The sequence below is a fragment of the Bufo bufo genome, chromosome 10 (genome assembly GCF_905171765.1).
Source record: "Bufo bufo chromosome 10, aBufBuf1.1, whole genome shotgun sequence".
Classification (NCBI taxonomy): domain Eukaryota; kingdom Metazoa; phylum Chordata; class Amphibia; order Anura; family Bufonidae; genus Bufo; species Bufo bufo.
The window spans coordinates 119,287,535-119,303,867 of record NC_053398.1 but is presented as its reverse complement, the minus strand read 5'-3'; the positions used below and the strand labels follow the sequence as shown (position 1 = coordinate 119,303,867).

Here is a 16,333-nt window from a genome sequence, read left to right as displayed (position 1 = left end):
TTACTGGCACATTATTGGGGGACATCTACTGAGGGCACAAAGAAGGGTTTTTTATATGGTGGCACTATGGGGAAGGGGGAAAAGAACACTATTGGGGGCATCTACTGAGGGGACAGAGAAGGGGTATTTTATATGGGGGGCTCTGTATAGGGGAATTTTATACTGGGACACATTATGGGGGGTACTATGGGGAAGGGGGGAAGAGGATCACTATGGGGGCACTAAGAAGGGGTATTTTATACTGGCAAATTATGGGGGACACTGAGGGCATCTACTGGGGCACTATATAGGGGCATTTTATACTGGTACATTATGGGGCACTATGGGGAATGGGGGAGAGGAGCACTATGGGGGCATTGACTTGGGGGCATTACATAGGGGTATTTTATACTGGCATACATTATAGGGGCACTATGGGGACATTAGATAAACTGGGGGCATTAAAAGGGGGGATTTTTTGCACTGGCACACATTATAAGGGGGCATTTTTTGGTTCTGGTTCTCATTTTAAAGGGACATTTCTCTACTGTCACATTATAATGAGAATTATTACTACTGGGGGGCATTGTGGTGGTCTTTATTACTACTGGGGGACTATGGGGAACATGATTACTAGTATGGGCACTATGGGGGCATTATTACTTCTGGGACACAGTAGGGACATCTTGGGGGCACTGTAGGAGCACTATTTCTATTTCTATTCCTATTGGTGGGACTTTGGGGAGCACTATTACTGTGGGGGGCACCCTGCCACAGTATCAGCTTAGCAAAATAATTTTTGGGGGACATTATGTTTACACTTCCGGGTTTTTTTTGCCTTCCTCTGGATCAACTTGTAGGATGACAGGCCGAACTGGATGGACAAATGTCTTTTTTCGGCCTTATGTACTATGTTACTATGTTACTATGTACTATGTTACTATTGGTGTCAGGGACACTATTTGCTGGGCGCAGTTATTTTAGGGCACTGTGTGCCAATAAATATTGAAGGGCACTATCTGCATGGTACTAGTATTTTCAGGGGTTTTATCTGTTTCTGCAGTATAGTATTGGAGAGCACAGGCGCACAGTATTGGGGGTAATAGGATGATTTGTCCAGATTGTAGGAGGATGATAGAAAAGTAGGAAAATAAGATTTTTTTTTTGGTCAAACTGCAGAGATGAGAGATGGCTGAAAAATCATCATGGTGGTCTGGTCTGAATGGAGAAGATAAGGAAAGAGAATATCTACATCAGAGGAGATGTCACTGGATGTAAGAGGTATGGGGCGCTGTATTACCTTGTATGTTCTGTAGTGATATATGTAATGTTAGGAGGGAAGGGGTTAGGTTAAGAATTTGGTATGGGGGGGGCGGGGGGCGCTGTTTTAATTTTTGCCTCAGGCAGCAGAAAGGATAGGTGCACTCCTGCCCACCGATCAGCTGTTTGAGAAGGCTGCGACGCTCGCAGTTGCCCCACAGCCTTCTCTAGATTTTCCTAGGCCATGTAATGTCACATTCATCGGTCACGTGGCCTAGGCACAGGTCGGCCCCACTGAAGTGAATGGGGCTGGACTGAGATACCAAGCACAACCGCTATACAATGTATGGCGCTGTGCTTGGTGAGCAGGGAGAAGACTGCGGAGCTACTGCGAGTGTTGGTGCCTTCTCAAACAGCTGATCGGTGGAGGACCCGGGTATCAGACCCCCATCGATCAGATACTGATGACCTATCCAGAACATAGGTCACCAGTATAAAACTCCTGGAAAACTACTTTAAGGATGCTTAATTTTATGTCGTTTTTGAAGCCAAAACGAAGTGTGGATTAAAAAAGGGGAGAAGTAGTATTTGCCCTAATACTTTTTCTCCTGTTATGATCCACACCTGATTCTAGCTTCAAAAATTGCATCAAAAAGCTTGAACGTGTGTCAGCACCCTAACTTTGTTGAGCGTATCATTGATTTCCCTGTAGGCTGCAGGAGGATGCAGTCATCATGTAACCCATACCCCAATTCAAGATTTATAAAAAGAGTTTTTGTAGTTGTCTGACACTGGCAACACTGGTTGGATAGAGTCAGACTATGTAGGGTAACACCCAGCTGGACCTTCATTGTAAACTGCTAGTAATTCATTCATAACTTCTAGCAGGAATAATAAAGGCACTGCACATCATAGAGTCTTAAAAATAGATGCTCCAGAATTGTTATTAAAGGAAAAATGCAATTAGTTAATAAAACGGACATGTCATGAGTGGCGACAGGTCCTCTTTAAGTGTAGGAGATCACTAGAACCTTTGTCTTAGATTTTTTTTTTATGTTGATCAAAGGTCAATATGAAGAAAAAACGTCATCTCTAGACTATGCTCTAAAACACACAATCAGGACCAGAATAGAAAATCCTCTTGTTTGGAATCTTCTGTAGATAAAAAGTTCTGTTGTTGCTAGTTGTTCACAAACAGGGCCAATTAAGAGCTAATTCTGGCTCATACAAGGTCAGGAGCAGATAAGGCAGCTGGAAGACCAGACAGCTGACTCATAACGTATCAAATATTTGAAAAAAAAAACTTTTTTTCTTTCCTCCCTCTCAAATGTGACTCGGCAAAAAGTTACAGTATAAAGTTACAGTATATATATATTTATTTATTTTTGGTTCTGTTTTTCAAAATCACTTTGAGTTCTTCGGCTGCCGGGAATTATTTTTTTTTTTTCTGTTTGGTCATATGATAAGTTTAATTACTGACTTAAAGAGGTTCTGCAGTTTGTTTAAAATGATGATCTATCCTCTGCTGTTTGAGAAGGCAACTTAGCCCCGCCCAGGCCAGTTGATACTAGTCGTGACGTCACTGGGCCAGCGGTAAACAGTGAGAAGACCGCAGCGCTCCTGGAGCGCCGCTGTCTTCTCTTAAAGGGGTTCTGCAGTTTGTTTAAACTGATGATCTATCCTCAGCTGTTTGAGAAGGCAACTTAGCCCCGCCCAGGCCAGTTGATACTAGTCGTGACGTCACTGGGCCAGCGGTAAACAGTGAGAAGACCGCAGCGCTCCTGGAGCGCCGCTGTCTTCTCAAACAGCTGATCGGCAAGGGTCCCGGGTGTCGGACCCTCGCCGATCAGATGCTGATGATCTATCCAGAGGATAGATCATCAGTTTAAACAAACTGCAGAACCCCTTTAACTATAGTCATAGTTGCTATGAATATTATTAAAGGGGTTTTCTGAGATTTTTATACTGATGACCTATCCTCAGGCCCGGCGCTACCATAAGGCAGACCAAGCGGCTGCCTTAGGGCGCAACCGACGCAGAGAAGGGGTGGGCGGAAAAATTATCCTTTTTTTCTTTTTTTTTTTTTAACAAATCACTTTCGAGTACTCCGATTAGTTCTTGCGCCGCAGCGCCGCCGGGCGCCCTCCCCAGCCTGCGTGCGTTTGTGCCGTGCGGCCCCAGCGTCAGCTCTCAGTCACAGAGCAGCAAGTGAGCACGGCAACATGGTCACGGGGTCAGCAGGGGGTGTGACTGGTGTGGCGAGTAGCGGCGCGGCATGTGGCAGCGGGCAGCAGCAGCTGGGACTGGAGGGAGCTGGTGACTCATGCTGTGACTCACACATATCCAGACTGCCGACTGGTTGGTTGATGAGCGCACGCAGAGCGCATAATGTTTATTACTGTAACTTACTTACACAACATTAATTGGGGGGGGGGATTGTCTGTAGTCTGTGCCAGTGCCATGGAGGGGGAGAAATGTGCCATGGGGGGAGGGGGAGAAATGTGACACAATAGGGGGTCATGTAAAAAGGAGGGGATGATGTGCCATGGAGGGGGAGAAATGTGCCATGGGGGGGATGTGCCATGGGGGGGGGAAGAAATGTGACACAATAGGGGGTCATGAGGGTGATGTGAAAAGGAGGGGATGATGTGCCATGGAGGGGGAAAAATGTGACATGGGGGGGTTATGTGCCATGGGGGGTAAGAAATGTGACACAATAGGGGTGATGTAAAAAGTAGGGGGTGATGTGACATGGAGAGGGAGAAATGTGACATGGAGGGCTGATGTGACATAGGTGATTTGACATGGAGGGAGAGAAATCTGACATGGGTGGCTGATGGCTGACAATGGGGGCATGATGGCTGACATGGGGGGCGGCTCTGAGGTATTGGGGGTCTGATCAGAGGTCTGATTAACATTGGGGGTCTGATTGCTGGTCTGACCTGAGGACTAATGGAATAATATTTTTTTCTTATTATCCTCCTCTAAAACCTAGGTGCGTCTTATGGGCCTGTGCATCTTATAGGGCAAAAAATACGGTCTTCAAACCAGCGATTGTCTGAATCAGAGCGAAGATACCAGGACCACACAGAGGAGAAGCCAGCTGCTGCAGATGGGACCAGGGCCAGATGAGCTGCGGGGAGGGGGGGGGGGCGCAAAAATGTAGCTTGTGTTGGCAAAAATCCTTGCACCGGCCCTGGTCATCAGTATCTGATCGGTGGGAGTCTGACACCCGGGCCCCCCAAGATCAGCTGTTTGAGAAGCTGCACTTCTTGAAGCTTACCAAGCATAGCACTGTACATTGTATAGTGGCTTTGCTTGGTATCATGCTCAGCCCTTTCACTTCTATGGGGCTAAGCTGCGCCTAGGCCATGTGACAGATGAACGTGTCATCACTGACCTAGGGAAAGCTGAAAGAAGGCCGCGGTGCTCACAGGAGTGCCGATGCCTTCTCAAACAGCTAATCGGCAGAAACTGCATGTCTGGGACAAAATTACATCGGCAAAAACGTCCATGTGCAACACCCTATAGGGTACCTGTACATGCAGGTGAAAACACCATGAAAAACTGCGGATTTTAAAAGCCAGAGATTTGCAACTTTTATTCAGTTTGCTGGTACTGTATTACGCTGCAAATTTCTAGCATGAAAATCCGGGTGGAAATTCCACACGTAATACGCACCAATTGCATATACGGTATGTGCATAAGAATGAAATGGGAAACACCACTCCTTTAAGCAGGACTGAATCCAGGTATATGTGGGTTTCCCTCAGAGGAGTAATTATAAGGGGTGCAGAGGTAGCTGTTGCATTCAGGCTCTGGTGCCCAAGAGGCCCCAAGGCCCTCTACCACATAAGAAGACACCAGTAGTATATTTGGCAGGAAGGAGGAGAGGGCCCTGTTACAGATTTAGGGCCCAGAAGCTACAAGTTACACCTTGCCTTTCTACCCTATTAGGGGCTCGCGGTAGCTGTAGGGTAGGGTCTTGAAAACCCTGATAGAAATGAACATCACGTGACATCATGATGTTGCATAACTTTACATTGGCACCAGTTAGTTAATCAACCACGCATTACATCTAGCCTAGTTTGAATGGTTGATACACAGACAAGGGTGAGTAGTAGGCATTCATGGTACCTAGGGTTGTACTGGCCCAACAGAGTACAAGAGGATCATCCAGTGGACCCAGGCTCTAAAACCATAATGGGTCCCAAAGGTTGGGGAGAAAAAAAACATTTAGCCTCCTTTGTAGCTAGTCACTTGCCACTGTGGTTTATTTATTTGATTCAATTAGACTTTTGATTCAATTTAGACTTAAATTAGAATTTATTGATAATATAGTGGTTGGGCCCAGAGATTCAGAGAATACTTCCAAGTCTCCCCTGTCAAACACTGGTCAGTGTTGGACAGGGGAGATTACCAAGACTACCAAGTCTCCCCTGTCCAACACTGGTGGAATCATCCTGAAATAGGACAGACATGACGTAATGACAACGTCTAAGACCTTGCACTAAGTCCAGTGATACCTAATATCTGACCAGGTTTTGTGGTTCTTATAGCAGCCCTGGCTTTCCTCTGTGACCCTAATGTAATCCCTAATTTTAGAAGGCAGAAATGGTAAGATAAGGCTCTGAAGGGAGAAAAAGTCTAAAAGGGGTTGTGTCACAAAGGCATATAAAGGTCCAGTGTCACACTGAGGTTCCTGAGGTCCACCAGAGAAATTGATTCTCGAGGGTCAACCTCTATTTAATCAATAGCGTTTAATCTTTTTAAATCACAGAAATAGACCCTAGGTGGAGGTGATTGGCTCCAAAGGTAGCCTAATGTGGTTTTTTTTCTCCTGGATCTATTGGGCCAGTTATGATATCAGAGCCTGGGCCCACAGTAGGATCCTCTGGTACTCTGCTGGGCCAGTCCAACCCTGTGAAGGTCCACTCTATGAACCAAAAATGGAGAGCTCCTCTGGTGAACCATGTTTTACATGGTTGATCATTCATTTGAATGGCCACCATGCAATACTACATTTCCCCAGTAGTGGCCTCTAGGTAAGAAAAAGCTGGACTTGTGATGATCATCTCGCCAGCTGCTCTCCTAAATTATTATAAAAAAATTGCCTACAAACTGAAAACCTTCCCGCCACACATATGTAATACATTTAAATACTGTTTGTTTTTTTAATATCATGAGTTTTTCGGCAGCCTTATACTATGTATCATCACCAGTGTGGTATACAGATATACACTTGTGTATAAGGGCTTACTCTAAGCACACTTTGGAGGAGGATACATGATAAAAGATGTCATGCTAAAAAAGGCGGATAGTGTGCTCCAGGAAACGGAAGGAGGTATTATCTTACTAAACCGGAGGTGTATTTGTGGAATGTCCTTCCAGTAGAGGTGAAACCAGCACACAAATCCAGTAAATCAAGGTTCTGTACGATCGGTTACTACCTATACATAATGAATAGTTTACATCTCTTATAAAGGTTTTAGCATCAAGCTAAAGGCAAATTCATATTTTTGGTCCTTGAATGATTAATTTTGGAAGTTCATCATAACAAGGCCAGTTTTACATAAAAAATGGGATCCTGGTCAACGAGTGATATAATAGTCCTCTGCTTGCAATTTTTGACAGAATTTCAGCCCATATTAAAATGCCATATCATGCTGTGATAATATATATATATAGTGGGGATTCGCTCTGGTAGTTAGGATAAGCGGGCGCAGTACAGAGGCAAAATACAAGTTCCTAATTCAAACTTCAGTGTTTATTCACACTTGATGCCAAAAACAAAACGTCACTTTTGCAGTGTCGGTGTTACTTCACACCCAATGGCAAGTTAATAAAACAAAAGTCACTTTGGTGGCAGTTCTGCCTCAGAAAGCTCAAACACAGGCTTTAGACAACCTGTTCCCCTGACACACGGGTCTCCGCTCTCCAGCCCAGCACAGGCCTCAGATCCCAACACACAGACCTCCTGAGCTCCACTGTCAGACGGAGGTAATCCTCTCCACCTGACAGTGCTGGATGGTTTTTATGCCTGACAAAACCCGGCCTGGAACGTGGGGAGTAGTCGCCCACCCAGCACTACCATATATTGCACTGCTAAGCTCCTCCTCATCATACTGCTAAGCTGTGCCTCCATCACACCACTATGCGCCCCCACACACTGTAAAGTGCCCCTACATGCCCCTCACACAATATTATGTTCCGTTATGTGTCCTCAACAAAATATAATGGCCTGCATAGAATAATTCCCCATTATGTGGCCCCAACACAATATGGCAGCCCATTATGTGCCCACAACGGAGTATCATTTCCCCTTATGTGCTCCAACACAAATTAGTGCCCCCTTATGTGCCTCCAAAACAATATTATCCCCCTTATGTGCTCAAACACAGAATAATGGCCAATTATGTGCCCCCAACACAATATGGCGGCCCCTTAAAAGCCCACAACGCAGTATTTTTTCATCTTGTGTGCCCCAATACAAAATAATGGACCCTTTTGTGTCTCTAACACAACAATTTATGTGTCTCAAATTCAATATGGTTTCCTTTATTTGCCCCCAACATAGCATAATACCCCATTTTGTGCATCCAACACATTGTTATGCCCCTTCTGTGCACCCATCATTATAAGATGCCCTCTTATGTGCTCCCAAAACAGAATAATGCCCTTTCATGTGCACCCAACACCATATGGTGACTCCTCATGTTCCTGCAATAGAGTAAAATGTTGCCGTATGTGTCCCCAACTCAGAATAATACCCCCTTATGTGCCCCAACACCAAATAATGCCCACTTATGTGCCCCCAAAACAATATGATGCCGCTTATGTGCTCCCATCACAATATAATGAATGCCCTTTTATGTGCCCTCAACACAATATGATGGTCCCTTATGTGCCCCAACACAATATGGTCCTCCTTCAATGTCTCCAAAATGCATACTCTACTAGCCCATGTTATGCCCCGTTAGTGCCCCCACACAGTAGAATACCATCTTAGAGCCCTCACACTGTAATTATGCCCCCTTAGTCCCCCCTTATATTTGTTATGACCTCCTATGTGCCCCCCTCACAGGAAATAACCCCTTAATGCTCCCCTAACAATAGTGCTGCCTCTTTTGTGCCCCCTTACAATAGTGATGCCCCCTTAGCGACCCTCACAATAGTGATGCCTCCTTAGTAGCCCACCTAAAAATAGAGTTGCCCCCTCACAATAATGCTGCCTTGTAGTTTTAATTAAATAAAAAGTAGTACTCACCTAGCCCTGTTTCCCTCCAAAGAATGGAGCACATCATTCCCCGGCCTGTGCTCTCCCCTGCTCAGCTCAGCAAGTGTGATGATGTCACTGCATTGCTCCTGACTGCTAGGGAGAGCATAGGCCAATGAATGGTGTTGAAAGGGTCGATGGCTCTCTGTTTCACCACCATATTCAACTGCATCTGTATCCTCAGGGCGCAGATACAGTTGGAATCAGGACAAGCAGCAGCCTCCCAATTGTCCTGCTGGATCTGAGATGATTGGGACGCATGAGTTATGTGATCTGCCGCTGGTTGCTCTGGTGCAATTGCACCATTTGACCTATGGTTAGTGTGGCCCTGTCTGGGGTGTCTATGGCTCCAAATACAAAGTGACTAGTTCTTTCCACATAGTAGCAATTGATGTGCCAGGAGAGGGTGGCGAAGAATTGGCTGAGGTGGGGGGGCCCAATCACATATTTGCTGTGGGGCCCAGTCATTTCTAGTTATGCCACTGGATGTGAAATCACATCTACCAGTGGGTGGAAATATCTCAGCAGGTATGTAAAACTTTACAATGCAGATCTCTATGTGATCCAAGTACTTTTCAATAGAGGTCCTTGAAATGTAGTTTTCAGTACAGCATGTCTTCGTGTGTTGGTGTCCTTTTAAACTCGCTGTCCTGTCTTGCTGGAGCAGTAGTTGTTTTGGAAAGATAAGAGGAGATAAGCTATCAGAATGTACAAGGGGCTTCTGTAGTGATGGCTGCTTACAGCACAGGAGCTGAGTCCATTTGGCACCTGTCTGGAGATGGTGTGACAGCAGACAAGACCTACTGACTTCATGTGTCAATCATCCTAAAGTATATACAGACTGTAGACCAAGGGAAGACAACCTGCAGCTCTCCAGCTGTTGTTGAAAGCCAAGTGCCAGCATGCTTTGCAACTCTAGATCTGTTCTTGTCGGCCCTGAAATTTTACAAATGACAGTGGCCTCGGGTTTTCGGTCATACGCCCTGTGGATGGCATAGATAAGACAATTTAGCATGCAAATCGCTGATGTGAGAGCAAAGAGTTCACTATTATCTTGAAGAACAACTAGCAAGGCACCTTCATGAAGAAGGGATGGCCTTCTGGAATAGCCGGAGAAGATAGTGAGGTCTTCAAAGGGGACTCATAGCTTGATAAGGGTGGTCTGTTCCAGGCTTGGAAGAGATGATCAGCAGCTCAGGATTTCGCAGCTGTCTATCGGGACACATGGCTTTGTAAGATCACCTCTACTGAAAATTATCACCACCAGCCAACGCTAGAGGTTGCAGAGATGATAACTTTGTTTTCTGTTGATAGCAGATGCCTTGCTAACTACACTGAAGGACGTGTACTGAAGTGTATGCAGCAACATACTGAGCAGGGGGGTGGAGTGGTCAATGGTGCCATGCCTGGGTTTACTTTTAGGAGCTCAGTCATAAAGGTCCTTTTATGTGGGCAGATAAACTATCTAAAACGATCACCAGTCGACCATACAGCAAACTGATCGGAGCTCGTTTACTTTCAACTATCATGAGTAGTTTGTATGAATGATCGTTGCTGTGATTGTTGATTCCACTCCCGCATCCTCTCATACAGTGAAAGGGTTTTTTCAGGAGAATTTTTTTTATTTATAAGGGGGGTCGGAAAAAATAATCATTACTCACGTCGACGATCCCCCGCTTTTGCTGGGTTCAACACACAAGAAATGCCTTAGGCTGCCAGTTAGGCTGCCTGACTACAGTGGTACCATTCCATAATAATATCGTAATACCTTACTTTAAAGGGGTTTTCCAGGATTATGGTCCTGTTTAACTAGCTCCCGAAACGTGTGGCACCTAATAAAAAAAAAATCATACTCACCTGCTCCCCGCAGGAAATATCTTAGGCTACCTGCTCAGCCAATCACTGGCTGGCCACCACTGCTGTGGTACCATTCCATAATAATACTGTGATAGTACCTTATCTTAAAGGGTTTTCCAGGATCATGGTCCTTTTTAACTAGCTCCTGAAACATGTGGCACCTAATGAAAAAATTCATACTCACCTGCTCCCCGCAGGAAATATCTTAGGCTACCTGCTCACTGGCCATTGGCCACCACTGTGCCACTGCGGTGATACTATTTCCCCCCCCCCCCCCCCCCAACACGATACAAAGCCTCCATTGTACCGAGTTTCCTCTACATTCATGAGCTGCTTAACTATTCCCAAAGATTGTTTTCAGCGAGAATCCAAAATACTCTATAAATATTATATCCCAGCAGTTAACACTTCTCCACAGCCTGAAATGAGTAGATCCTGGATTCCATTATTCCTCTCCGTCCTCTCCCTCTCCTAACTTCCTGTTGCCATTAATTTTTAATCAGGCATTTAAAATAAATAAGTATGCAGAGTCACTGTGCCTCTCAGTGCACGCGATGGATGTTTTGGGTAAAGTGATAGTGGAGAGAACTTGAGAGCATTTAATCCCATTCTTACTTGGCAAAGCAACAGAAGGAGAAAACACTAGTGCTGCCCTGATATAAACTCTGAAGACGTCCGCAGAGACGGCGAGGTTCCAGAAGAGCAGAGCAGGCCAAAAATCAGAGGAATCCCATGAAACAGAACAGATAACTAAAGAGGTGTCCATAGCTCTAGGATAACTCAGGCCATAAAAGCAATCATCTGGCAATTATTACTAAAATATGTTGAGTTTAGGAAAGTAGCGGCCAAAGCAAAAGGATTAGACTTCAAAAAGTCATCTTGCTGGATCCTATGTCATCAACCGAGGCCACTGGCCAAGGATCTTCCAGGTCCAGGCACATACGAGATTTTAGGCAGATCTCGATAAAGGGGTTGGCTCTAGGGTTGCTACCTTTCCCAGCAAAAAATAACGGCCAAGTTAAGCCACACCCCAAATGGGGTGTGGTTGTGGGGCGTGGCTTAACACAGGGTGTTAAGTCGCTATGTCATAATGTAGCTCCCAGTATTAATAGTTCCCTCATTAGTGCCCCCCAGTAATATTAATGCCTCCATAGGTACCCACCAGAATTAATAATGCCCCCGTTAGTGCCCCCAGTAATAGTAATGCCTCTATCAGTGCCCCCCAGAATTAATAATGCCCCCATTAGCGCTGCCCAAAATTAATAATGCCCCCATCAGCGCCCCCCAGAAATAATAATGCCCCCATTAGCACCCCCAGAATTAATAGCGTCCCATTAGTGCCCCCAGTAATAGTAATGCCTCCATCAGTGCCCCCCAGAATTAATAATGCCCCCATTAGCGCTGCCCAAAATTAATAATGCCCCCATCAGTGCCCCCCAGAAATAATAATGCCCCCATTAGCACCCCCAGAATTAATAGCGTCCCATTAGTGCCCCCAGTAATAGTAATGCCTCCATCAGTGCCCCCCAGAATTAATAATGCCCCCATTAGCGCTGCCCAAAATTAATAATGCCCCCATCAGCGCCCCCCAGAAATAATAATGCCCCCATTAGCACCCCCAGAATTAATAGTGTCCCATTAGTGCCCCCAGTAATAGTAATGCCTCCATCAGTGCCCCCCAGAATTAATAATGCCCCCATTAGCGCCGCCCAGAATTAATAATGCCCCTATCAGCGCCCCCAGAATTAATAATGCCCCCATTATCGCTGCCCAGAATTAATAATGCCCCTATCAACGCCCCCCAGAAATAATAATGCCCCCATTAGCACCCCCAGAATTAATAGTGTCACATTAGTGCCCCCAGTAATAGTAATGCCCCCATTAGTGCCCTCCAGAATTAATAATGCCCCCATTAGTGCCCCCCAATATTAATTCCTCAATTAGCGCCCCCCCCCCCCCCGAATTTATAGTGCCCCCATTAGTGCCCCCCAGTAATATTAATGCCCCCATTAGTGCCCCCCAGTAATAGTAATGCCCCATTAGAGCCCCCCAGTAAAAGTAATTCTCCCAGTAGTGCCCCCCAATAATAGTAATGCCCCCTTACCTCATCCTTAACTCACCTCATCCATTTGCTCGTGCTGCTGTGCACACTCGCTGCTCACTGGAAGCTCAGGACATGACCTGCACTCCAGCGTGGCCGGTGAGATACTGGCCGGGTGGCAACTCTAGTTGGCTCATCTTGTACATTGATGGCATATCTCTAGAATATGCCATCAATGTCAGATAAATGCGGGTCTCATCTCTGAGACCCACTCCTACCTCCAGAACGGGGCCCCGAAAGTGTAGGAGAGCACACCATGCGGATGTAGTAAAACTTACAGGTACAGTATGGTGGTTGACCTTGAGGCTACTGTTAGGCCATGGCAACCCATTGGCACCTCTCTATCGCAACGTGGGCTGATTGGATGACAGAGGCAGATATCAGAGTTAACGGGGTTCTATGGGATTTTCATATTGAAGGCTTAACCTCAGGATAGGTCATCAATATGAGATGCATGAAGATCCAACTGCCGGACCCCCACCAATCTGCTGTTTGAGGAAGCCGCAGTGCTCACCAGAGCTTCAGTGAACGTTACGGCCTCTCCTTTGGATAGTGGCTGGGCTTGGTGGGAACTGAATGGGACTGAGCTGTGTCTAGGCCACTTGACCGATAAACGTGATATCACATGGAGGAGGCCTAAGAGCTCATGGAGCGCTGTGGCCTCTTCACACAGCTGATCGGCAGGGACGTCGGGAGTTGGACCCTTGTCAATCTCATACTAGTGACCTACAGTATCCGGAGGACAAACTTCTGAGATGGGATGTCTAATGCCCCAAGTGGAGATGTTTCCCAGTATTTTATCTTAATGGAAAATGCTATCAAATTCAACCTTTACAAAAAAAAGAAAAATCCGTCCCCTGGTGTAAACCCAAGTGTTTTGTGCCCTGCGTTCAGCGTGAAGAGCGTCTTCATTAAGCAGCCATTAAAGCTATCACTGGTGGGTATAATGGTATATAGCTAATTAGGTTATTAAGTTGGATAAATGGAGGTTCTTTACAGAGGGGTCCTGACCCGACATCACAATATTCAACATGCAATGTCATTTTCTCCTCTGACCCATGACTAAGGGCTGTATTGTTTATCTGCTAGTCTGTTCCTGGCCAGAATTCATTAACAGCTGCTTTAATTGGACACCTACAGATAATGCCTATGTGCTTTATTTTGCAGAGGGGCTAATAGGGATCACTTGCATGCCATTATCTAGAAGTGGTCTCCTAACCTCCAGCAAAGGTGTCCAGACTACAGGCAGCATGTGGCCCGAGGCTGAAACCAAATGCCTGGGATAATCTTGTCTGCAGAAGAAAATCATTCTGGCCGAGTGGTTCCACTGGTACTGTAATAATTCTGTATCTATCTATCTATCTATCTATCTATCTATCTATCTATCTATCTATCTCATATCTATCTATTATCTATCTATCTATCTATCTATCTATCTATCTATCTATCTATCTATCTCATATCTATCTATCTATCTATCTATCTATCATCTATCTATTATCTATCTATCTATCTATCTATCTATCTATCTATTATCTATCTATCTATCTATCTATCTATCTATCTATCTCATATCTATCTATCTATCTATCTATTATCTATCTATCTATCTATCTATCTATCTATCTATTATCTATCTATTATCTATCATCTATCTATCTATCTATCTATCTATCTATCTATCTATCTATTATCTATCATCTATCTATCTATCTATCTATCTATCTATCTATCTATCTATCTATCTATCTATCTATTATCTTTCTATTATCTATTATCTATCTATCTATCTATCTATCTATCTATCTATCTATCTATCTATCTATCTATCTATCTATCTATCTATCTATCTATCTATCTATCTATCTATTATCTTTCTATTATCTATTATCTATCTATCTATCTATCTATCTATCTATCTATCTATCTATCTATCTATCTATCTATCTATCTATCTATCTATCTATCTATCTATCTATGCCTCATATCTATCTATCTATCATCTATCCATCCATCCAGAGCCTGCCTAAACTGTGTGGTCCCTTCTAGTCCCATATGTAATATGGTCGCACCTTTTACTAGTGACCCCACCACCACATCAAGGACTTATTACCTTTATCTTTGTTCTAGTGTAATTACATAGATATTTCCATCAGTAGCAAATGCCATCGGTTTCTAGGAATAGCCCTTTAAGCCTCTCTATCCATTGCAGCCATCAATACTCTTTAATCATTCCTCACCGGGTCTATATCAGATGGGGCCCTGGAGCACTCGTGCCTATGCTTGTCCATACCCAGGTCAGACAGAGGAAGAAAGCTATTGATTTGGAACTGCGCTGGATTTCCCTGCGGGCCAGGATCAGTGCCAAAGACATTTTGCCAAATTTTGATTTTATTAGCAAATGAATTGCAGGTCGCAGATGCCAAAATGTGAAATTGATATTCATTAGCAAATTATCTCCAGGTTTCTAATCTCTCTATTCATTGCTACAATGGGCCGGGAACGTTCAATGCCTAATATGCGTTCATGTGGATGCAGATGAGATATTTGAGCCTGGCTAAATGGGAATGCTTAGTTTACACAGTCAGATGCGGATTCCTTCTGAGCCCCACTGCGTTCTATCAGCAGAGAGCATTCGGAAAGACAGCAAGTCTGCCATCGCTGGCAGGAGCGCATTTCTTATAAGGAGTTGCAGACAAGCTTTTAACTCCTCAGGTTTTAAATGAATATCACCCTGCAGCAATGGATCTTAGACAGCGAGTCTAAGATATATGTATGGATGTCTGGGGAGAGTAATGAGGAGAAATTACAGAGCTTGATGGGAACGGCTGTGAGTACGGGACACGCAGATCTTTCCGCCATTAATGGAAGCAAGCAGCGAAATGGGAGGCCCAAGTTATATGGGGAATAACTGAGAGCAAAGATTATTCATCGGTGTCTTTCCGAAACGCGTTAAACATGAAGACGGTGAAAGAGAGCGCATCGACATTCCAGGGCTAGAGTCAGTAATGGCGAAGGCGATTTGTATACATTTCCCATAGTGGATGCTTATAGTTAAATAGTAAGTCACATGGTCTGTGTTTGGATGAAAATAAATAAATAAATAAAATAAAAATTCTTATTTTATGGATAAAAACGCATTGTCAAATTCTTTTGCTTAGATTTACTAATGTGTCTACACCAAAAAAAAAGTGCCATAAATTAGTGCAATTTGACACATCTAAGGTTTCCACACTTTTCCCCCAACATGCTTTAACAAGGGGTGGGGCTTAGCGGAAAGGGGGTGGAGCTTCACTGGAAAGGGGGCCTGGGATGCGCCAGTCTGCGGCAAAACCGCACCTCAATTCTGGAGTAGCAACCTGTCTAGGGCCTATTGCACACGACCGTATGGCTTCTTCAGTATTTTGCGGTCTGTTTTTCACGGATCCGTTGTTCCGTTTTTTGTTTCCGTTGCGTTTCCGTTTCTGTTTTTTTTTTTTTTCGTATGGCATATACAGTATACAGTAATTTCATAGAATAAATTAGGCTGGGCATAAAATTTTCAAAGGATGGTTCCGCAAAAACGGAACGGATACGGAAGACATACGGATGCATTGCCGTATGTGTTCCGTTTTTTTTTTTGCGGACCCATTGACTTGAATGCAGCCACGGAACGTGATTTGAGGGCAATAATAGTACATGTTCTATCTTTTAACGGAACGGAAAAACGGAAATACGGAAACGGAATGCACACGGAGTACATTCCGTTTTTTTTTGCGGAGCCATTGAAATGAATGGTTCCGTATACGGACCGTATATTGAACGCAAAAAACGGCCAGTAAACGGAAAAAGAAAAAAAGGGTCGTGTGAAAGAGGCCTAA

At 44.5% G+C, this 16,333-nt stretch overlaps 1 long non-coding RNA gene across 1 annotated transcript; it reads left to right on the top strand.

Moving 5' to 3' along the window:
• Nucleotides 1-1,214: 1,214 nt before the first annotated feature.
• Nucleotides 1,215-15,446, top strand: LOC120980531. The gene is made up of 3 exons (XR_005774539.1): nucleotides 1,215-1,260; nucleotides 13,641-13,803; nucleotides 14,686-15,446. It is a non-coding gene; the product is annotated as an uncharacterized LOC120980531 (long non-coding RNA).
• Nucleotides 15,447-16,333: the final 887 nt, after the last annotated feature.